The sequence below is a fragment of the Microcaecilia unicolor genome, chromosome 7, assembly GCF_901765095.1.
Source record: "Microcaecilia unicolor chromosome 7, aMicUni1.1, whole genome shotgun sequence".
NCBI lineage: Eukaryota > Metazoa > Chordata > Amphibia > Gymnophiona > Siphonopidae > Microcaecilia > Microcaecilia unicolor.
The window spans coordinates 29,294,564-29,319,374 of record NC_044037.1 but is presented as its reverse complement, the minus strand read 5'-3'; the positions used below and the strand labels follow the sequence as shown (position 1 = coordinate 29,319,374).

Genomic DNA, 24,811 nt, shown 5'->3' with positions numbered 1-24,811 from the left:
TTCTGACGACCGAGGTATCCATTGTCTTCTCTTATTGTGCCTGCGAGGTCCCGTTTCACAGTGTGATGATGGAGATTCGTACATCTCACTCCCTTCTCATCTTCTTCCTGTGATGGGCAGCACACTTTGCTGTCAGAGGGGCCGACGCACAAATCCACACGATCGAGCCCAGTGTGAATGGCTGAACGCACAGTTTCTTATATAAAGGTAATGACAACTTTGCCTGTTGATGCAGTAAAGTGGCCTAGTGGTTAGGGTGGTGGACTCTGGTCCTGGGGAACTGAGGAACTGCATTCGATTCCCACTTCAGGCACAGGCAGCTCCTTGTGACTCTGGGCAAGTCACTTAACCCTCCATTGCCCCAGGTAAGCCGTATTGAGCCTGCCATGAGTGGGAAAGCGCAGGGTACAAATGTAACAAAAATAAAATAGATACTATTGGAGATTCTACATGGAATGTTGCTATTCCACAAGCAACATTCCAACATTCCATGTAGAAGGCTGCGCAGGCTTCAGTTTCTGTGAGTCTAACGTCCTGCACATACGTGCAGTGGAATAGCAACATTAACATTCCATGTAAAATCTCAAATAGTAGCAACAGTGGAGGAGTGGCCTAGTGGTTAGGGTGGTGGACTTTGGTCCTGAGGAACTGAGTTCGATTCCCACTTCAGGCACAGGCAGCTCCTTGTGACTCTGGGCAAGTCACTTAACCCTCCATTGCCCCATGTAAGCCGCATTGAGCCTGCCATGAGTGGGAAAGCGCAGGGTACAAATGTAACAAAAATAAAATAGATACTATTGGAGATTCTACATGGAATGTTGCTACTATTGGAGATTCTACATGGGATGTTGCTATTCCACTAGCAACATTCCATGTAGAAGCCTGCGCGGCCACATTGGTGATCTGCAAGGGCCGACTTCTAGTGGAATAGCAACATTCTATGTAGAATCTCAAATAGTAGCAACAGTGGAGGAGTGGCCTAGTGGTTAGGGTGGTGGACTTTGGTCCTGGGGAACTGAGGAACTGAGTTCCATTCCCAGTTCAGGCACAGGCAGCTCCTTGTGACTCTGGGCAAGTCACTTAACCCTCCCATGTAAGCTGTATTGAGCCTGCCATGAGTGGGAAAGCGCGGGGTACAAATGTAACGAAAAAAAGAAAAAAAAAGCTAATCGTGCAAATTTGAAGTATGCAGAACTTCTGCGTTAATAGGGTAATCGTACCAGACGTGTGCACCCACAGTTCTGTGCTGAGGGCAGCATGTACTGTACACGTGTCTGAGCAAAACGAAAGCATCAGCACGCATCTGTGCGTGTGCTGGAATGTTATTCTGTGATAAATGTCGGCCTCACAAAAATGTCTTCAATATAAATTGTTTGCAGTGTTATTTATGCACAGAATAACATTTCAGCACATGTGCAGAAACCAGTTTTTTTTCTCCGCTCAGATTTGTACGCAGAACTGTTGCCTCCCGTCCGCCTTTAAAAGTTGCGAGTAAAAAGAAGAAACTGGCGTTAAATCCTCACAGACCCTTTTAACCCTTCTACGCCTCCTGAGACCTAGCCGTTCAGGTTCTAGCATTGCGCTCGCAAGCCTTCTGTGTACTTCTCTGCGTTGGGGCTGAATAGCTGATAGCTTCATTACCATTCATTTTAATATGCTGTGCACCAGTGTCCTACGCATAGATTTTTGCGTCCTGTGGCCATAAAATTGCGTGCCGACATCTTGCTAACCTTGCCTTTCTGCCTGTTCTAGCCTCCTGCGTCAGCCCAGTACCTTTTGTTTTTAGTTATGTTTATGAATAAAATGAGCAGCTTGTAGGCGAGAAAGTTGAAGGGAGCTCTCCTCCCTTAGAGAGGTTGGTTGGGTACTGTTCGTTTTCCTGGGCTTGAGTGTATAGACCTATTCCTCTGCAGGCAGGAAAAGTCCGAGGAGGGGACTGAAGTGTTTTCTGTGCTCTGGTGAATTCAGTGGTGTTGATGCTGCATAGGTGAACAGCTGCTGTTCCCTGGTTTTTACTTGCTGTCTTCCAAGATTAGTTTTTTTTTTTAATTAGGCCATTTTATTTTATTTTTTTTTCGTCGGTTTATCTTCATCTTTAAACATCCCATTTAGTGCTGTTGAGTAATCACAAGTAACATTTGCGATTAATACACAAATGTTAAAAACAATTAAAATTAATGCCATTTCTTCTGACTGCCATGGCCTGAAATTAGGCACCCACCCCAGGCCTACCTTAAGGATACCTGGTGGTTTAGGGTACTGGTTCTTAAACCTGTTCTGGGGAACCACCAGCTAGTTGGTTTTTCAGGATAGCCTTAATTAGGGTTACTTTATGACTCCAGAAAAAGGAGGACACGTTGATCCAGTCCGGGTTTTGCATCCATTGAAAGCAATGGAAGTAAAACCCAGACTGCAAAATCTGCCCTCCTTTTTCTGGAGCCATATGGTAACCTTATCCTTAATGAATATGCATGAGAGAGATTTGGATGTCTGTCACCTCCATTAATTGCAAATCTCTCTCATGCATATTCATTAGGATATCCTGAAAAACCAACTGGCTGGTGATCTCCAGGAAAGGTTTGAGAACTCTAGTCTGGGGGATCACTCTACCATAGTCGTTCCTGCCCATGGTGGCCACAGCCTGTAGCTGTAGTCTCAGGTGAATAATCACAGTTTAAAATTTTTGATCAAACAGCTGTAATCCCATTAAATCCAGAGCCTCAGAATACAGGCTCCTTCATAGAGATAGGAAGATAATGAACACGGAGGGAGGGGGAGTCTGACTTCACTAGACTACCAGGGATGTTTTGGTGGGTGTTGGGGGAGATTCATTGTCTCTGGGGTTGAGGGTCTGCTAGACAACCAGGGGTTTCTTGGGTAGTGGGGGTGGGGTGGGGGTATCTCTGAGGGATCAGGGTAGTCTACTAGACTACCAGGGATTTATTTTGGAAGGGTTGAGACGACCTATGGCAGTGAGCTTAAGACTTTTTTTTTTTTTTTTTGCTCAGTAGCAAATGGTTCTCGCTATTCACGATGGTATGGTTCTTGGAAAGCTTCACAAACCACAAAATCACAAATACTGAACCATTGCCCCTATGAGAAATTAGGGGTTTAGTTCCAGGTTTACCTATGTTTCTAAAAAAAAACCATGGATAGCGAATAATAGACTCAATGGGAGTTAGGAGGTTAGGTTCCCGCTCTGGAAAACCATATGGGATTGGTAGCTTGGAACTCACTCCCTGGATGCTTGGTGGCCATTCCAAGAAGCAAACGGCAAAACAAAAAAAGCGAAAGTGAAAGCAAAGAAGGCATATCCATAAATATGCAAACAACGCAGCACGAATAGTGGTCTTGAAGCATGTCGCTGCGGATAAGCAAAATCATGAAGACTGTGTGAATAACGAGAACGCGCTGTACTACCACCATGGTATGTACTATTTTTTTTCTGACAGTGCATTCTTTTTTTAATGCATTGGTAATTTACATCCCACTACAAACACAGAAGAAGTATCCTCCAAGGAGGCTTGAAGGAAAAGGCGGGACTGAGCATTCATGAGTCACATGAAGACACAAGGAGATCCTGTCCTCACTCAGGCACTTGACTGGCCTTCTAAGCCGACATTGTGGCGAGCGGGGCCATGGCAGGCTTACATAGTAACATAGTAGACAACGGCAGAAAAAAGACCTGCATGGTCCATCCAGTCTGCCCAACAAGACAACTCATGTGTGCTACTTTTTGTGTATACCCTACCTTGATTTGTACCTGTGCTCTTCAGGGCACAGACCCTATAAGTCTGCCCAGCACTATCCCTGCCTCCCAACCACCAGTCCCGCCTCCCACCACCAGCTCTGGCACAGACCGTATAAGTCTGCCCAGCACTATCCCTGCCTCCCACCACCGGCTCTGACACAGACCGCATAAGTCTGCCCAGCACTATCCCCGCCTCCCAACCACCAGTCCCGCCTCCCACCACCGTCTCTGGCACAGACCGTATGTCTGCCCAGCACTATCCCTGCCTCCCACCACCGGCTCTGACACAGACCGTATAAGTCTGCCCAGCACTATCCCTGCCCCCCAACCACCAGTCCCGCCTCCCACCACCGGCTCTGACACAGACCGTATAAGTCTGCCCAGCACTATCCCCGCCTCCCAACCACCAGTCCCGCCTCCCACCACCGGCTCTGACACAGACCGTATGTCTGCCCAGCACTATCCCTGCCGCACAACCTCCAGTCCCGCCTCCCATCACCGGCTCTGGCACAGACCGTATAAGTCTGCCCAGCACTATCCCCGCCTCCCACTACCGGCTCTGCTATCCAATCTCGGTTAAGCTCCTGAGGATCCATTCCTTCTGAACAGGATTCCTTTGTTTATCCCACGCATGTTTGAATTCCGTTACCGTTTTCATCTCCACCACCTCCTGCGGGAGGGCATTCCAAGCATCCACCACTCTCTCTGTGAAGAAATACTTCCTTACATTTTTCTTGAGTCTGCCCCCCTTCAATCTCATTTCATGTCCTTTCGTTTACTGATGTGTATTTAGCAAAGTATTCTTACTGCACAACTGACCATTTAGACCCCTGATGTAGGCCATTTTGGCTGAAACACGAGTCGTGTCAGGTCTTGGTGAAGATTTCAGTGAAGTACCCTGTTTTGAATGCCATTGTCTTAAGGACCCCCCTTTTTTTGTCTCCTCCACTGTTGAGCGTTTGCTTTTTTGGTAATTTACATGACATTAGTTTACACCATTGAGGGGCAAAAACTGTGCATTCAGCTTGCATTAGAAGCCATGTGGTAAGCCGTCAGTACGCAGCTGTAACACAGGTTTTCTGTATCAGCCTCTCGGGCTAATGCAAGATCTCCATCTTTAAAGGGGGGAAGACCTGATGAAGCTGGTTGTCAAGATGACTGATAACTCCAGAGTAAACTGGTCAGTCAAGACCAGCAGTTAGATTGCTTTCTCTTATCTCTTTGTTTTAGTGAATTACTAGTAAAAAAGCCCCGTTTCTGATGCAAATGAAACGGGGGCTAGCAAGGTTTTCTTCAGAGTGTGCATGTGGGAGTGTGTGTCCCTGCCCTTTGCCCTCTCTCCCTCCCCCTCCCCCCTTGGAGTCCAGTCCTTCAGTGTTAAGTTTCCTGCTGTTCTGTGTTACAGAGAGAGTGAGGGCATCTGTCTCCCCTCCCCCTCTGAGTCCTTCACTGTTACAGAGAGAGGGATTTTGTGCTGTGCTGTTTTCCTTCACTCATGGGGAAACCGGATATCTCTGGCGCTTCACACTTCCGGCTGGAGGCTTCAGAACTTTTATATATATAGAAGATATATAGAAGATTTTATTTGGCTTGAGGGATAGTACTTCCCGAGAACAAAATAAATTTTTTGTACAAGTAGTGGTGGCTTTCCAAACTGATTTCTCTGACATTCAGATTCTCCTACAGCTTTAAGAGAAATTGTAGGAAAACAAGTAAACCATGTTTGGATTGGATTTAAAGAATGGGTTAAAAAAAATAATAAGCTTAAAGACTACACACACAGCCCTGAAACCTCTTTTTACCTAGTGCTTTAGTTTCTGTGTTCGGCAGAAGGAAAGAAGTGTTCCAAGTTTGATATATTTGATGTACCACCCATTGGCACATACCATATCGTACTCTGGTGTTCTTTTGTCGATGTTCTATGATTTTGAAAATTCCAATTTTGGACTTTTTGAGAAGAAATTTGTCCAAGTACTGCTTTATGGCACTTATTGAAAGTTCTTCTCTTTCGAAAATGAGCCCCCTTAGTAAAAGGACCCCTTAATTTGTAAAGTATTTCTGTATAACGGGCTTGCAGGGTACCTCTTTCTGCTTCTGACTTTTAAGAATATTTTGTGAGGTTTAAAGTTTTTTTTTTTTTTTTTTTTTTTTTTTTTTTTTTAAATTATTTTATTTATTCATTTTATATTGCTAGCAGCCTCCCCTGACTCTCAGCTTTCGTACGCTCCTAGAGAATTTAAGAAATCTCCCCAGTATCATTTATCTGAAAATACTTTACAATATGCAGTTCTGTGCTTTTACATTATTGTTTCAGCCTTCAGTAAGCTTTCATTAAGTTTCCAGGATCATTTTAATTTACATGGGTGCTTAGTCAGACCATGCGATATATTTTCCTCTATCGGCTTCATATGCGCTCTGAAAAAAACATTGTTTGATTATTCAAAGCAATTTAAGCAGGAAGGAAAGACTTTTGACCCCCAATATTCAGTGACACTGCCCAGTTATCAGCACCAACCAGCCATTTTGGAACTGGGCTGCACAGGGTTGTTGGGGGGGCAGAGTCAGGGAGAAGCCAGCAGTTATGGGGGTGTTGGAAATATTAAGTGCCACAAAAAGCAGTCCTAGCTATGCCTGCTTAGCAATGTGGGTTGCCAGTACTGAATATCAGACGGCACCCTCATAACTTCCGGGTTCTGGCCTGAAGTGTTCCGATCCCCCTCCCTTCCAACCCCCAGAACATCCACAAACAACCCCTTCCCCACACACACACACACCACCCTGGATCCCACCGGGCCTACCTGCCCAGTCCCTTGTTGTCTAGCAGAGAATGGGCAGGAGCGATGCCCACTCACTCCTACCCGTTGCAGCTGCCCCTTCAAAATGGCTGCTGAGACCTCTAGTGGCAGTTTTACAGTACTTCAGTAGGGCTGCTTCTAGAGATCACATCAGCCATTTTGGGATGGAAGGGGGGATCCTGGGGAGGGTTTGTTGATGTTTCAAGACGTGGGAGGGGTCAGGACTGGCCAGATAGCCTTATGAAGGTTCTGGCAAAATAGCAACTAGGACCTTCATCAGACCTGGTGGCTTGCACATGCCGAATCAGCCTGGCAATGAATATTACGGCAAATGTAAGCCACATTGAGCCTGCAAATTGGTGGGGAAATGTGGGATACAAATGCTATAAATAATAAATATTCGAAGGTAAAAAAATGCAGAGTGCAGGGGGCTGAATGTTGACTGGTAAGTTTCTTCTCAACTATGAGATTTAGAATAGAAAGTATAATCTCATAGGGTGAAGATTGTGCAAACCATCCACCTAGATAAAGAGAGCAGATTTTTCAGATTAGCTATATTAGTTACCTGCATGTGAATTGAGCTGTGGTTCTACTGTTTTATTGAATTGTTTCCAAAATTAACCCTCCCATCTACTCCCAGATCTTCTGAATATTATCAGGAAGTCATAAAAAGGCTCCTTGATAAACACGGGCATATATGCTGCCTATGGTTTAATGTTGGCTCATGTAATTGTTATTTTCACTTCCTCCCCTGTCTCTCTTTAACCCCCTCTTAGAGAGAGAGAGTGCAATCCCCACACCTCCCTTTTTGTTTCCCACAGTTAGGAGAAAAATACATTCAATAGTAATATCTGTTCTTCATTATATAATCTGTCCTTTTTAAAATGAGTCTCCTGTAATAAGCAAATGTCAAGCTGTAATTGGTTTGCCTCTCTAAATAGCAGCCACTGTTTCACTTGGGAGTTCAGCCCCTTGACATTCATAGACGCTATCCTAAATGAAGATGTCATTTCTTAAGAACATCATATACAATGTGCCAAAAACGTAAGCTTTTCTTCCTATTTAGGCGCACACGTTATAGAATGGGGCAGATTTGTATATAACTCTAAATGAGTGCCAATTAACATAACGTTTATTCTTATAGCCCACAATACCTCACAGTTCAGTGCGGGTTACAAAAGAAAAAGAAAGAAGCTGAACAATTCAGGAAATACAATATTGTACAAATAACGTAAATATGCCAATAGCAATAATTTCTTTTTTTTTTTTTTGTTACATTTGTACCCCACACTTTCCCACTCATGACAGGCTCAATGCAGCTTACATGGGGCAATGGAGGGTTAAGTGACCTGCTTAGGGCCCTTTTATTAAGCCACGTATGCGCGTCAATTTTGAACTACCGCCCGGCTACTGTGAGGCCTGGGCGGTAATTTCAATTTTTATGTGCATCCCCTTTTCCGGCACGTGGCGCTAACCAAGCAGTAATCGGCATTGTGCGCGCATAGACCATTACCGCCCGGTTAACGCGCGAGACTTTACTGCTAGGTCAATGGGTGGCATAAGGTCTCAGGCCCAAAATGGACTCGTGCCAATTTTTATTTTGCTGCACATCCATTTTCAGCCAAAAAAAAAAGGCCTTTTTTGCAGGCACGCTGAAAAATGGGCCTGCGCGCGTCCGATACATGCGTCTACACCAACGCAGGTCATTTCTTTTGGCGCACCTTAGTAAAAGGGCCCCAAAGTTTATTATTTATTTATTTTATACCCAAGGCTGTAAAACAAATGTGTCTTCAACAAATGTTTAAAAGGAATATAACTTAAAGCTTGCATTATTAAATGAGAAACATATTTTCCCAATTTAGCAGCTTGATAGGCTAATAAAGTCTTATCATTTTTTTCCTAATAATTAAAACCAATTATTAATGTCTCATTAACTAATCTGTACACTGATCTAAGGTCTGCACCCAAATTTGCATGCCCAACTTTAGGTGAGCTGTAATAGAATCCAGGAGATAGAGGACAGGCACACACTTACGCCACCTTTGAATCCAGTATAACTCTCTACAAGAGAATTAGGGCAGTATTGGGTGGGGGGAGGGAGGGCGGGTTATTGTAAAGAACCTAAGGCACATAGCACCTGTGAAATAGGACCCTGTTTTAAAATTGGACTTACTGATGCCACCTGCTCATTCAGCTCTGCATTTTACCTATATAATGCAGGGGTGGGCAGTCCTCGAGGGCTACAGTCCAGTTGGGTTGTCAAGATTTTCACAACGAATGTGCATGAGATTGATTTGCATACAATGGAAGCAGTAGACACATTGCATATTCATTGTGATGTGGTTTTGCTGGTACTCAAAACCAGCCCAAACAGAAAAAGCCACCTGTTTCTGAACTCCCATGCAGTGGTGTAGGAAGGGGGGGGGCGGGAGGGGCGGGCCGCCCCGAGTGCACGCGCTCAGGGGGTGCCGGCCCCGCTGGTTCCCTGCTCTCTCTGCCCCGGAACAGGTTACTTCCTGTTCCGGGGCAGAGAGAGCAGGGAACCAGCGTGGCCGACGCAGCTCCGAGTGATGTGCACTCGGGGCGGATCGGCCCTCCCGCAGGTAAGAATGCGCTCCGGGGGGGGTACGCTGCAGAGGGGGGGGGGGTCGCGCCGTGCTGCACCCGGGGGGGGGGGGCGCAGCGCGGGTGCTATTAGCCCTCACTACGGCACTGCTCCCATGTACAATGTAAAATCTTTGGAGAAATATCAGCAGAGATGTTGATTTTATGATCCTGCCTCATTGGAAAGCCCCTGGTCCTGGCCTTGGTAAGGATCAGTTCTTTGATTAAATAATCATGAAAGGCTTTATCCTGGGGGAATTTGCTTCTAGGAGTGCCTAAAGCACAGTGTATTCTTTTTTTTCTCTTCATCCCTGCCAGACCAGTGGCAAGAGGGCATGTTTCACTGATTTAGCAGGATTCAAGAAACTATTATCAGGTAAAGCATAATGTACTTTTTACCTCCAGAGCTAGGCATCTCCCTTAGTGAGATGGTGACCATTTTATCATCACTAAGTTCTGAATCCTAAGGAGCTTAGCCGAGATTGGGTGGCAGAGCTGGTGGCGGGAGGCGGGGATGGTGCTGGGCAGACTTATACGGTCTGTGCCAGAGCCGGTGGTGGGAGGCGGGACTGGTGGTTGGGAGGCGGGGATGGTGCTGGACAGACTTATACGGTCTGTGCCAGAGCCGGTGGTGGGAGGCGGGGACTGGTGGTTGGGAGGCGGGGATAGTGCTGGGCAGACTTATACGGTCTGTGCCGGAGGCGGGACTGGTGGTTGGGAGGTGGGGATAGTGCTGGGCAGACTTATACGGTCTGTGCCAGAGCTGGTGGTGGGAGGCGGGGATAGTGCTGGGCAGACTTATACGGTCTGTGCCGGAGGCGGGACTGGTGGTTGGGAGGTGGGGATAGTGCTGGGCAGACTTATACGGTCTGTGCCAGAGCTGGTGGTGGGAGGCGGGGATAGTGCTGGGCAGACTTATACGGTCTGTGCCGGAGGCGGGACTGGTGGTTGGGAGGCGGGGATAGTGCTGGGCAGACTTATACGGTCTGTGCCCTGAAAAGGACAGGTACAAATCAAGGTAAGGTATACACAAAAAGTAGCACATATGAGTTTATCTTGTTGGGCAGACTGGATGGACCGTGCAGATCTTTTTCTGCCGTCATCTACTATGTTACTATGTAAGTCTCTAGAATGCCTCTCAACCTCAGGTTGCAATGTCTGGTTGATTTTCACTGTCTTCAGCTTTTCAGAGAGATCCTGATTAATTTTTCCCAGATCTATCATTCATTTTGATGTATTCACTAAGGTGTGTGCATTCTCCTTCACTTGCACTTGTTTGTTCTAGCCACCGACCTATATCAGTGTGCAATTTCATCATTAATTCAAACAGTTCTCCGTTTACTGCTGCAGTATCAGCTTATTCTGGGAAAAACCAGGAGGCTGCGCTTTGACTGACTTAAGGCTCCCAGATGCCTCCGTTTGCTATGTTGTCTGTATAGGTCCATACCTTCACCAGTCTACAAATATTTCTTCATACCTACTGATCCACACTTTGAGGACACTCCTTTTAAGCTGATAAATGGTATGGATCAATTAGAAAAAAATGCCAGGTGAAAAGGAAAATCACCAGTGCTAGCAGCATAAGTGACCATTTAACCTGGCGATGTCACTTCCTCCCAGGTTTGGTGCTTTATGCTTCCTTGATTCTTTAATATAAAAGAAGCCAGGCTGAGTTAGATCTAATCTAATCAAGGTACTTTTATACCGCTAGCTCTCTGTAAAGCTCCAAAGTGATTCACATTAAGATAGACATGGAGGGGCATTTTTGAAAGGGACGTCCAAGTTGTGATTTGGACGTCCTTGCAATAATGTCCAAATCCAGAGGTGGGAAAACCCATATTTTCGAAACAAGATGGACCATCTTTCATTTCGAAAATACCGTCAGGGACGTCCAAATTGTTAAATTTCGCCGTTCCTAGACATGGGCGTTTCTGATTTTCGGCGATTTTCGAAACCAAAGACGTCCATGTCAAAAACGACCAAATGCAAGCCATTTGGTCATGGGAGTAGCCAGCATTTGTAGTGCACTGGTCCCCCTGACATGGCAGGACACCAACCGGGCACCCTAGGGGGCACAGCAGTGGACTTCATAAATTGCTCCCAGGTACATAGCTCCCTTACCTTGTGTGCTGAGCCCACCCCCCAAAACCCACTACCCACAACTGTGCACCACTACCATAGCCCTAAGGGGTGAAGGGGGGCACCTAGATGTGGGTACAGTGGGTTTCGGAGGGCTCGCTGTTTCCTCCACAAATGTAACAGGTGGGGGGGTGGGGATGGGTCTGCCTGTCTGAAGTGCACTGCACCCACTGAAAGTGCTCCAGGGACCTGCATACTGCTGTCATGAACCTGAGTATGACATCTGAGGCTGGCACAAAATATTTTTAAAGATGTTTTTTGAGGGTGGGAGGGGGTTGGTGACCACTGGGGGAGTAAGGGGAGGTCATCACTGATTCCCTCCGGTGGTCATCTTGTCATTTCAGGCACCTAATGTATTCCACGTTTTGCCCCAAAGAATTGCTTCAGGGGTACAACCATTTAGACAGTGCGTAAATCTGTATTTTCAACTGCTAACAAGCGATATATGGTAATGCCAAGGATTCCGCAAATTTATATATACATCGAACACAATAGAGAAGGATGTTTTCCCGTCAAACTCAATTCTATTCAAATTCTGCTGTCCCAAGATTGAAATAAAATCTAGCTGTAGATAGGGTTAAAAGGCAGATGAGATAAATGGAGTAAAAATGATAAAGGATCCATTACACATAGGGAAGAAGACAGAGAGTGTGAAGAAATGAGACTCTGAAAGAAGACTTAGGAAAAACCAACACGAGGAGGTTGTAAAGAGATACCAGGACCTACCTTACTGGAAAACTAAAATAATCAGACAACACAGGCACAAGAAATTAAGTTTTCAGTGATGTCTTGTTATTTGGTTCCTTACAGAAGGAAATGCTTTGCATATTGATTCCAATTTGCAGTTTCTTGTTCTTTTCTAGGTGATGATCTTTGTTTATCTGTAACCAAGGTGAAGGATTCTGTTAACCTGTAGGTTCTGGGTAGGAATCCTTAACCTTCTGCTTATATGCAGCAGTGACTTTTCATAGGTAGGGATGGTTCAGTTTGAGTTCTTGGACCGGAGCTGGTATGATATGGTAAGCTTTTGAGCATCGGTGTGCTTATTTTGTGTTAACTTCACATTGTGACAATGGAGGGAGTTTGTGTTCCTCCCCCTCCTCGGTGTCACTCTTGACCTCTCAGCAACGTACCAGCTTTCTATATGCTACTCTTACTTCCATGTACATCTTTACATCTGATTCCTTCCCCAGCCTCTTATTGCACAACATCCTTCACCCACTTTCTAGTACCCCATTTCCACCGTCTGTGGTGATCCCTTTCCCAGCCTCATCTACCAACTTCTGCATATCATCCCCTCATCAATTCCTGCTCCTTCCCTGCCACTCATCTTCTTTTCAGCTCTAGATCCTTTCTTGTGTTTTAACTCCTGTCCAGGCTCCCATTCTCTGTTTTACATTTCCTATGTCCATTCTCTCACACCTGTACCCTTCCTTTGCCTCTCCTTAGCCTTTTATCCCTTTTGAGTTACTTCTAAACCTCTCCAGGTTCTTCAAACAGTCATAAGTACATAAGTAATGCCATACTGGGAAAAGACCAAGGGTCCATCGAGCCCAGCATCCTGTCCATGACAGCGGCCAATCCAGGCCAAGGGCACCTGGCAAGCTTCCCAAACGTACAAACATTCTATACATGTTTTTCATTTTTCTGCACTTGGTCTCACATCCCTACTCATGCCCTTCACCCTGTCACTTAATCCACACTGTCCTCCTAATGCCTGCTCGGTTTCTTATTCTCCACTCTTCTTACACACTCAAGCCCTAAGTCCCCACTTACATTTGCAATACCCATCAATCTTAGAGCCTGTCTTCTTCTGGTCTCCCACCGAATTCTAGAAGTCTTTGCTTAAATCTGAATCTCTGAACTCTTATTTCTCCATGCCATAGTATTTGCCCTCTTGTCTCCTTTTCTCCTCCTTACTCCAGCATCCATTGTCCCTGCTACTACCCCATACCACCTTATCCCCTTCCACATCATCCGCCTATTTTCTCCTCCAATGTTTATTTACCCTACCTTTTCTTCTCCTTACCCCAGCATCCATCCTTCAGTCCCTCCCTCTCCACACTCTCCAGCATTGGCCCCTTCTCCCAGTATCCCAAATCCAGCCCTCGCCCCCAGCCCTTCTACTTGCAGCAGTGGGAGCATGTACCTCTACTCCTGCTGCTTCGGTCAGTATCGTGAGGGAGTTTTGAACACGAGAATATATAAGTACCCGTTCCTGCGTTTTAAACTCCCCCGCGATGTTGGCAGAGTTGCTGGCCAAAGCAGCAGGAGTAAAGATGGCAAGCCTCTGCTGCCACAAAGGGCAGATCTAGTAAGCCAGGCTTTTGGTGCCCTTAAGCTTCGGCACCCTGAGCAGAAATCTACTGACTCACCCCTGAAGCTGGCTTAGAATACCAGAATTTATGTGAATTATACAGGCACTGTAATTGCTAGTCCAAATGGGAAAAGCAGCATAGTGGGCAGTGGTAGCAGGTAAAGACTAGTTGTCCCATCCAGTCTGCCCAGTGTCTTCCACTCAGGTTCTCTACCACTATGGGGATTTATATGCTTGTCTACACATACTTAAGCCAACATCAACTGCCCCACCATGTCCTTTGATGAACTTCTCAACCCTGAGTTTTCCAGTACCCCCTATAATTTTTATTTTATTAATGTTTATGTGCTATAATAATGCCCAAAGGAGTAGGGAAGGGATGTAGGACAAGCAACCCAGGCCAGATTCCAGCGATAGAGAGTAATAAAGAATATATTTATTTTAAAAAAAAAACATACAATTTATTGCTGTACCTTTTGGAGTCTTGCCTGGATTGATTGTCCTACGTCCCTTCCCTACTCCTTTGAACATTCTGATTCTTCATAGGGAACCCCTTCCTTGATCCGTGATATGTGTTATAATATCCATAGTTCTGTATACACAGCTCACAAAGAAACAAACACATACTCTTACAGTTCCATAAAATATTAAAATTCTATAAACCAAGCACCTATTCATGATAAATCTATATTTCCTTAATGCAATATATTCACACCTTTACTCTGAAAAGCTTCAATAAACAAAATGCCCTTTGACTTTTTCCTATAATCCACGTAATTCAGATCAGTTTACAGAGAAGCTGGTAAATAGTTCCAAAAAGCAGGGACTGCTGCTCAAAAAGCCACAGAGTGAACCTAACCAAATTTCGCTTCCGCTGTTGACGGCACTGCCAACCCGCCTTGTTGATCTTAAGATTATAAGCACAGACCAACAATCTTTTTGGATGTGCTGTATTACTGGTGTTAGTCCATTTTTTGTTTATTAACTCTAACATAATACACTTTTTTGTCTAGCTTTTGGAGGCCAGAACCTCCTGGCTTTGGTCATGACCGGTAGGATAGTAGTCATGACTGACCTGTATCTTGGTAGAAGTCTGATGTCATACCATCTAATCTTCCCCACCCATTAGCTCAGGTGTGGGCAACCTTTATACAGACAGTGTCGCATGAATGTTGGTACTGTCCCTAGTGGGCTGCTCACAGGCAATTAACAAATGTGCCATATAATTCACTGCCGACAAAACTCAATGTGATGACTGAATGAACATAACAGACCATTCTGGTAATAATTTACTGTATACTTCTGACTTTCCAAACAGTTGCACAAAACACAATTAAGCTTAATCAAAGTAAAATTTGTTCAGTAGAAAATGTTTTTGAGAATCATCATTGCACATCATTGTTCTCATTTCATATACACAAGATATATCCAATATCACCCGTATGAACTATAAAAAAAAAACCCTCATATTATAAATAATCTCTTATCTTTTGTGTAAAGCTGATATTTCAGCACCAGTTCATGCAGCTTACCACCCCAAACTTGGATATTTGTGACCCTATTTTGGGGTTGGGACCCACAGTTTGGGAAGCCCTGTATTAAGTGCTGAAACTTGGGTGAGTGGTACAATTACCGTATTTTTCGGACTATAAGACGCACCGGACCATAAGACGCACCTAGGTTTTAGAGGAGGGAAATAGGAAAAAAAAAATTTTCCTCTTTCCCTCCTCTAAAACCTAGGTGCTCCGGTGCGTCTTGTCCGGGTTTTGGACCTCCGTCCTGTACTTACATGATTCCATGTTCCCTGGTGGTCTAGTGACGTCGGGGCAGGAAAGAGCCCCCTCTTTCCATCTCGGCGGCCATTTTGAATATTGCCGAGACCATCAGAAAGCATTGAGAAGCACGGAGAGCAGCGCGATGGGCAGGAAAGAGGGGGCTCTTTCCTGCCCCGACGTCACTAGACCACCAAGGAACATGGAATCATGTAAGTACGGAACGGAGGTCCAAAAACGCTACCTTCGGACTATAAGACGCACCCCCCATTTTCCTCCCAAATTTTGGGGGGAAAAAGTGCGTCTTATAGTCCGAAAAATACGGTAAGCATATAGTATGCTTAGTTAGATTGCTTAATGATGAATTTCCTTGCTTATTGAAAATAAGTGAAGCTTAAAGGATACACAAGTTCTATAATTATTTTCATGAAGAAACCCTTGAGAGAGTGAGGGAGTGGCCTAGTGCTTTCAGGAACTAGGCAAGTTGAGATTCAAATCCTATGTCTTCCACTGATGCTGCTTCTGACCATCCAGCAGGGCTGGCGTTACGGTTGGTCAACCAGGGTAATTGCCCTGGGTCCCCAAGTCACAGGGGGCCTCAAACCTTCAGAACGTTGAAATAGCTACAGCCTGCAAGCAAGCATTGAGAAGGGGTGTTCCTGTCGGTCAGTTTTTAAGGTTGCGACGGCTGTGTTCATCTCTCAGTGAATCCAAGGCACAGGCCATTGACGGTTCAGACAACGTGGATATCCGGTAAGAGTTCTTAGGAAGGCATATAAAAGAACGCGATATGCTTACAGACCCTGGTTATTTTCTCCCAAACAAAAGTCTATGGCCAGACCATTGGCATGTGTGCTCCCGTTCTCCCACTACGCTCCTAAAATAGGACAAGTTGTACATAAATATTGGCATGTGCTGTCAGCGCATCCGGTATTCAATGAGCACCCCAAGGTTGCGCCGGAAGGCAAATGTGGGCGAATTATTAAAGAGATCCACTTTTGACAGGTTGGATGGCCAGCACTCCCCCTGTGGCAGGTGTCTATTGTACGATACACACATTAATTGGTCCAGATCTACTCCCCACTTAACCACACATATCTATCAAGTTGTAATCACATCTTTATTCCATCTTGCCTCAGTAGTGCTCGATTATCCCTCAATGATTTCTTAGGGTAATCCACATGGCACTAACATCTTCATCGGCTTATTAATATTCTTTATAAGTGAAATTCTACAAAGTACTTATCTTCACCACTTTACTCGGACAAAAGGGGGATACGTTGTCCGACACGCATGTTTCGCCACTAGGCTTTCTCAAGGACTTCCCCTAAAAAACAAACACACAAAACCCGTCTTACTTTCACTGAGCCCGGGGGTACTTTTAGCCACCCACGCCCAATGCCCAATATACTTTTACTCCCCAAAAGTATCATACTCATAATTACCCATACGCCGTCCCAGCGCCAGCTCAACCAACATGTCTAGGGTATAACTCCCGTCTATTGTAGGCATGCAGTTGCGACAAAATGGGTTGCCATTCCGGGACCTAGCAAGCGATTTTACTTGCAGGCCAGTACAACGTGTAATAGTGAGAGAGTGGTTTATTGCATCATGTGTCCATGTTCGCTCTATTACATTGGGCACACCAAAAGAAAACTCAAAAATAGGTTAGCTGAACACATTAGCAATTTGAGAATTCCAAAAAAAAGAAGCACCGCTGGTCACTCATTGGATCAGCCAGAGGCACGCTATAGAAGATTTAAAATGTGTGGTGTTCATACAAGTAGCCCCTCCCACGAGGGGAGAAGATGTAAGTGCTCAACTATTTGCTATAGAGCAGCGCTATATCTTTGAGTGGAATACAGTGGCCCCTATGGGCCTTAACCTTGAAGTAGAATGGCTATGAAGTCATGCTATCTCCTTAAGGGGTGGTGCCTATAGAGCTATTTAAATCCTGTCTAATAAGGGTCCGTTGTTACGCATGGGAACGGCGTTCCGCATACCTGTCCTGGATAGTAGTCTCAATGGTAAGCAGCCAATAATCTATTCATTTGATATTAAAAGTGTATACATGTTAGGTGTTACATAGTAGGGTATACACAAAAAGTAGCACATATGAGTTTATCTTGTTGGGCAGACTGGATGGACCGTGCAGGTCTTTTTTTCTGCCGTCATCTACTATGTTATAGTATGATGTGCCTAGTTTTGCATGTGGTTTATGTATTAATTGTAGACTGTGATACATGGTTCCTCCTGAAGAAGGAAACTACGAAATGCGGCCTCGCATCGAGGGCCTGGATGATCTAAAGTCAAGATGTTGAGTTCATTTGTGCGGTTTCTCCGGTAGCCTTCTCCTTGCCGTGCGGTGCCTCCTCGTAAGCAAGCAGTTATACAATCTGTGACGGGACTCACAAACTTTGATTTCAAACCAAAACTTGACAACAGCTGTTTGATACACTCCAAATAGTGGACATGGGACATTGGAAAAAAACTATCGTCAACTGTGTGACATGATTTATAGTCCTCAGCATATATCCCACTCAAGATAATGAGCTAAGAGAAAACACTTAATGGCATTTTGAGTATAAAGACGATCACGGTCCCTATCTGATAATCATTATGGTATGATTACGTATGAGTGTGTTATTCAAGTGAATGTGTACGCTTGGTGGAGAGAAGAGAGTTCCGCAGAAACTGTTATGTTTTTCAAGAAATTTGTGTGCATACATTTGTAATAAAACAAAATATATTACTTAAAATTGGGAGTACTGTATGTGAATGTACTATCTGAAAACCTAGAGCCAAGCCGTGGATAGACTTCGGGGTAATATGAAGGGGCGGTAAGAAGGAGAACCAGCTGTTGACAGGTCCATCATAACCATTAAATCAGAGCTTCCCAAACTGTGGGTCAAGACTTCAAATAGGGTCACAAAACCTATATTTGAAGTCATGACCTGGGTGGGCTTCCATGGTCGCATCATTAATCGGGGGGGGGGGGGGGGGGGGGGGCTCACAATGCAGATGTAGTTAAAGCAATGCAATAGGTCCTGACAGCTATGCATATAAGGATGTACTTCTGCCCACACAGGGATGGTGGGCAGTTTCAAGATGGCCCATTTACAGAGGTACATGGCTTTTGGAAGTTGCCCCCCACCCCCGTGTGTGGGTGTTTCAATATCTCTATCAGGAGAGAGCTTATACACTCAACGCGTAGTTAAACTCTGGAATTCACTGCCGGAAAAAGTGGTTAAGGCGGTTAACTTAGCGGACTTCAAAAAAAAGGTTGGATGGCTTCCTGGAGGAAAAGACCATAGAATGTTATTGAATGGATGAGGGAATAATACACTATTTCTAGGATGGGCGGGACAAATTTCTTGTTCTTTTGGCTGCTGTTGGTGACAGGGTGCTGGGCTCGATGGACCCTTGGTCTGTCCCAGCATGGCAGTACTTATGTACTTATATATACCTATGGATCTGGCAGATGCTTTCAACTCTGGCTTGCTGGACTTAATGGACCTTAGGAAAAGCCGTGCTGAGTCGGATTATATTGTCATGTATATATTTTTATATATCTCGGTGTATCTATATCTGTATATGTAGATACATACATAGCAAATGTTAATATTACAAATATTCAAAGTATAGTGTCCACTGTGTTTTTACAGGATTCTTTTGGGAAGGGTAGTGTTCAGATTATTAAGATGAAGTAATATCAGAGGTGTAGGGGCCCGAAGGTTAATTGAGAAGATGCAAGGCTGAGGAACTGTGTAGGGTTCCTAATACCTTTGCAGTCTCCTCCCACCCCCCCCCACCCCTCAGTAAATGAGAGGTTACACAGGAAATACATTTTTGGACCAAAAGGAGGTTGAGTAAGAATGGTATAGCAAGAAGCAGTAAGATCATGTATCCTTTCCACATATGGCACTCTGGTTCTGGAACTGTCCTCCCAAGGGCCCAATAATGAGTTGTTTCTACCTGCGGGAGCAGAAGCAGAAAACAGCTGGCGAGGGAAGAAAAAATATATCAAGTATAGCTTGCCTATACAACCACAGGAGGAAGCGTGAATCGCTCCTGGAAATAATGTCCCTGTAAAAGGATAGGAAAGGAAGGAACATTGCCCTTATAGTAACATAGTAAATGACGGCAGAAAAAGACCTGCTTGGTCCATCCAGTCTGCCCAACAAGACAAACTCATATGTGCTACTTTTTGTGTATACCCTACTTTGATTTGTACCTGTGCTCTTCAGGGCACAGACCGTATAAGTCTGCCCAGCACTATCCTCGCCTCCCGCCACCGGCTGGCTCTGCCACCCAATCTCGGCTAAGCTCCTTAGGAGCCATTCCTTCTGAACAGGATTCCTTTATGTTTCTTCTGCTTTAAAAAGAAACAAAACAAAAACAGGATTAGATCAGCCCATTGGCATGCATCTGGCTAGGATAGTTCCATTAGCCCTTTTCTGAAATGCCTGTGATATGGGACTGTGTAATTAGCATTCATGTACAAAATAACTAAAATCTGTAGCATGCCTGAGCTTTCATGCTGAGTTCTGTTCTGCCGTTTGACCATCTCCTTAACTGACCGACAGCACACACTCTTTTCCTATTTTATCCTTTACCAGGTCATCTTGGCTACAAGTGTGCAATGACGTTCTGTTTTGCTGACTAAAATTACAATTTTTGTGGAACTTTTCTTTTTTTTTTTACTCAAATTAATGAGCTCATGTAGATTTTGCCTCTCCCCTGCATTTTAAAAGCAGAGGGATGTGTGGTCCAGGGAAGGTTGCTTGGTGACTAATTAGGTGATCCTAGGCAACATTCTAATTTCACATTGCAAAGACTCGTAGGGAATCTTGTGAAGCCCTTAATGATCCAAATTGGGACTGCAATAGTAAATAAAATAATTGTAATGTTTTCTTGAAAGACCAGAGAAAATAAGCGGTTGAAATTCAGGTTTTGGTTTTTTTTTGTTTGTTTCCTGTATCTTATATGTGGGGCCTTTTGAATTCAGGGTCTCCTGACCAAGTCCAGTCGTATCTCAAGCAGTGGGTGAAAGTGCTGTGGTCTGAAGGTTTATTCTTTGCTAATTAATGTTTCATGTCTGCGCTGATATGTAGCTGTGGAAACTTGCTGTTTGTAGTTTGGCTGATAAATATTTTTCACAAAATGTCAGAATTTTAATTTAGGTTCCTAGTTGAAATGTTTAATGTTTTGTTACAGTTTGTGAGTGTGTGTATGTCTGTATTGAGATATATATTTTTAAGAACATAAGCTTGCCATATTGGGACAGATCTCAAAGGTCCATCAAGCCCAGTATTCTGTACCCAACAGTGGCCAATCCAAGTAGGAGTGGCCTAGTGGTTAGTGTGGTGGACTTTGGTCCTGAGTAAATGAGTTCGATTCCCACTTCAGGCACAGGCAGCTCCTTGTGACTCTGGGCAAGTCACTTAACCCTCCATTGCCCCATGTAAGCTGCATTGAGCCTGCCATGAGAGGGAAAGCGCGGGGTACAAATGTAACAAAAAATAAAATAAATAAATAAATACCTGGCAAGAACCCAGAAGAGTAAAACAGATTTTATGATGCTAGAAATAGGCAGTGGATTTTCCCGTCCATCTTAATAATGGCTTATGGACGTTTCTTTTAGGAAATGATCCCAACTTTTCTTTAAACCCTACTAAGCTAACTGCTTTTAACACAATCTCTGGCAACTAATTCCAGAGTTCAATTACATGTTGAGTGAAGAAATATTTTCTCCAATTTGTTTTAAATTTACTGCTACTTAGCTTCATTGTGTGCCCCTAGTCATAGTGTTTTGGAAAGAGTAAACAAACAAGTCACGTCTACCCATTCCACTCCACTTGGTACTTTGTAGACCTCTATCATTTCTCTCTCCTCAGCCATCTCTTCTCCAAGCTGAAGAGCCCTAGCCGCTTTAGCCTTTCTTCATAAGGAAGTCATCCCACTCCGTTTATCATTTTTTTTCGCCCTTCTCTGTACCTTTTCTAATTCCACTATATCTTTTTTGAGATGCGTTGACCAGAATTGCATACAGCGTTCAAGGTGCAGTCGCACCATGGAGCGATACAAGGCCATTATAACAATCTCACTTTTGCTTACCATTCCTTTTTTTAATAATTGCTAGCGTTCTATTTGCTTTCTTAGCCGCCACTGCACACTGAGCAGAGGATTTCAACGACTCATCAATGATGACACCTAGATCCTTTTCCTGGGCAGTGACTTTGCTATAGTTTGGGTTCCTCATTCCCACATGCATCACTTTGCACATTAAACGTCATCTGCCATTTGGTTGCCCAGTCTCCTAGTTTCGTACGGTCCTCTTGCGATTTTAACAACTTTGAATAACTTTGTGCAGTGAGTAAATTTAATTACTTCACTAGTTACTCCCATCTCTAGATCATTTATAAATATGTTAAAAAGCAGCGGTCCTAGCACAGACCCCTGGGGAACCCCACTACCTACCTTTCTCCATTTAGAATACTGACCATTTAACCATGCTCTCTGTTTTCTATCTTTTAACCAGTTTTTAATCTGCAATAGGACATTACCTCCTATTCCATGACTTTCTAATTGCCTCAGGAGTCTTTCATTAGGTACTTTTTATCACATGCCTTTTAAAAATCCAGATACACAATATCAACCGGTTCACCTTTATCCACATGTTTATTCACCCCTGCAAAGAAATGTTTGCTTTGTTTCATTAATCCATGCTTATGTGTATGCTCTGTAATTTTTCTCTTTATATTAGTCTCTATCATTTTCCCTGGCACCAACATCAGGCTCACTGGACTATAATTTCCTGGATTAGCTCTGGAACCCTTTTGGTCACCATCGAGTCTTCCAGTATCATGCTTGAATTTTACAGATGAATTACATATTAGTACTAACAATAGCTCTGCAAGTTTATTTGTCAATTCAGTCAGTACTCTAGGGTGTAACTAAAGGCGATTTTATCAAATGTCAATAAACTAACATATACCATCCGGTCCAGACGATTTGCTACTCTTCAGTTTGTCAAATTGCCCCATTACATCTTCCAGGTTTATAGAGACTTGGTTCAGTTTCTCTGACTCGTCAGCACTGAATACCATTTCTGGCACTGGTATCTCTCCCACATCTTCCTCGGTGAAAGCGGAAGCAAAGAATTAATTTAATCCGTCCGTTATGTCCTAATCTTCTCTGAGTGCCTCTCTTTACCCTCGATCATCTAGCAGTCCAGCTGATTTTTTTTTTACTGTCTTCTTGCTTCTAATATACCTAATAAAGTTTTTTTTTTACTATGTGTTTTTGCCTCCAATGCAATCTTTTCAAAGTGTCTCTTTGTCTTCCTTATCAGTGCTTTGCATTTGACTTGCCATTCCTTTTGCTGTTTCTTATTATTTTCAGTTGCAACCTTCTTCCATTTTCTGAAGGTTTTTCTTTTAGCTCTAATAGCTTCTTTCACCTCACTTTTAAACATCCCAGCTATTGTTTGCATGCCTTCCTTCTTTTTTAATACATGGACTATATCTGGTGTGGGCTTCCAGGATGGTATTTTTGAATACCATCCACACCAGATGTGAATTTTTGACCTTTGCATCTGCTTCTCTTTTTTTTTTTTTTGTCCATTCTCCTCATTTTATCATAGTCTACTTTTTGAAAGTCAAATACTAACATATTGGATTTCCTGTGCGTACTTACTTCAGAGATTATATCAAATCTGATCATGTTATGATCATTGTTCTCAAGTGGCCCCAGCACCATTTCCTTCTGCACCAGATCACGCGCTTCACTAAGGACTAGGTCTAGAATTTGTCCCCCTCTTGTTTATTCCTGAACCATCTGCTCCATAAAGCAATCCTTGATTTCATCAAGGAATTTTTACCTCCCTAGCCTGCCCTGATGTTACATTTACCCGGTCATTATTGTGTTCCCCAGTGTGTTAGCCTCCCTAATTTCTGATAACATTTCTACATCTGTCTGTTCATCCTGACCCAGGTGGACAGTAGTACTCTCCTATCACTATCCTTTTCCTCTTTACACATGGAATTTCTTTCCATAGGGATTCTAAGATGTGTTTTGTCCTACAGAATTTTTAGTCTATTCAGTTCAAGGCCTTCCTTAATGTAGAATGCTTACCCCTCCACCAGTTCAATCCACCCTATCACTGCAATATAATTTATACCCTGCTATGACAGTGACCCACTGGTTATGTTCCTTTCACCAGGTCTCAGAGATGCCTTTTATATCTATCTTTTTCTTTAGTGTAATATATTCTAACTCTCCCATCTTATTTCTCAGGGTTCTTGCATTTCAATATAGAAATTTTAAGCAAGGATACGTAGTAGTAGTATTCCGTGATCAACCATGTCGAAAGCGCTTGACATGTCAAATTGTAGAAGTAGTATGTTCTTTCCAGTTGCAATCATTTGTTTAAGTAGAGAGGTGTGGTAGCCGTGTTAGTCCACGTGTAGAGAGGTGTGGTTAGCCCCCTCCTACCCACCCCCACTCTGTCAGACTGTCAAAGGGATGCTTTGATGTTTCTCTTATATATACTATCTGCCAACACATTTGCTTATTTCCGATCTGACGAAGAAGGGCAACCTTCGAAAGCTAATCAAGAAATGTATTAAGTTATGTCCAATAAAAAAAGGTATCATCTTATTTTCTTTTCCATGTTTTATTTTGTTTGATTTCTATAGATTCTACATGGAATGTTGCTATTCCACTAGCAACATTCCATGTAGAAGTCGGCCCTTGTAGATCACCAACGTGGCCGCGCAGGCTTCTGCTTCTGTGAGTCTGACGTCCTGCACGTACGTGCAGGACGTCAGACTCACAGAAACAGAAGCCTGCGCAGCCTTCTACATGGAATGTTGCTAGTGGAATAGCAACATTCCATGTAGAATCTCCAATGGTATCTATTTTACTGTCATAGTAATGCTTGAATGTTTTCACTTATATACACTGTCAGCCAGCACATTTGCTTATTTCCGATCTGACGAAGAAGGGCAACCTTCGAAAGTTAATCAAGAAATGTATTAAGTTATGTCCAATAAAAAAGGTATCATCTTATTTTCTTTTCCATGTTTTATTTGGTTTGATTTCTATTGATAATCATTTGTTTGAATTTGGTCATGGTCACTCTATACATAATTTTGTAATGTGTTGTGTTTTTTATTGCACTGTCATCAATAAAAAAATTGTTAAAACTTAAGTGCTGATTCTTGTGATTATTCTGTCTTTATTTTCACAGGTTTCTTGAAGGGGTGAAGACTAGAACCAAATCCCTAACTGGACTGAAGAGGGGGAAGACTCGTGTTAGTAAGACACCTTTAGATTCTGATGTCAGCAGCAGTCTGTCCTGTGACGGCGTTCATGGAAGCTGTTGTGTTTAAGGCCCTTTGTGAGTATTTTAGCCTGTGTGCATGGTCCA

The 24,811-nt window shown here is 43.7% G+C and overlaps 1 protein-coding gene across 4 annotated transcripts in view; it reads left to right on the top strand.

Annotated features, from left to right (window-relative positions):
• The window catches only part of LOC115474915 (A-kinase anchor protein 17B), an 84,363-nt gene that overhangs the window by 22,874 nt on the left and 36,678 nt on the right, over positions 1-24,811 (top strand). For 3 of the 4 annotated variants that reach the window (XM_030210618.1, XM_030210615.1, XM_030210619.1), the window contains exon 2: positions 24,632-24,781. The gene's annotated coding sequence lies outside the window, so the exon portion shown is untranslated. Of the gene's footprint in view, positions 1-9,468; positions 9,527-24,631; positions 24,782-24,811 lie in introns of those variants that run through there. The other variant, XM_030210616.1, reaches the window with a different exon arrangement.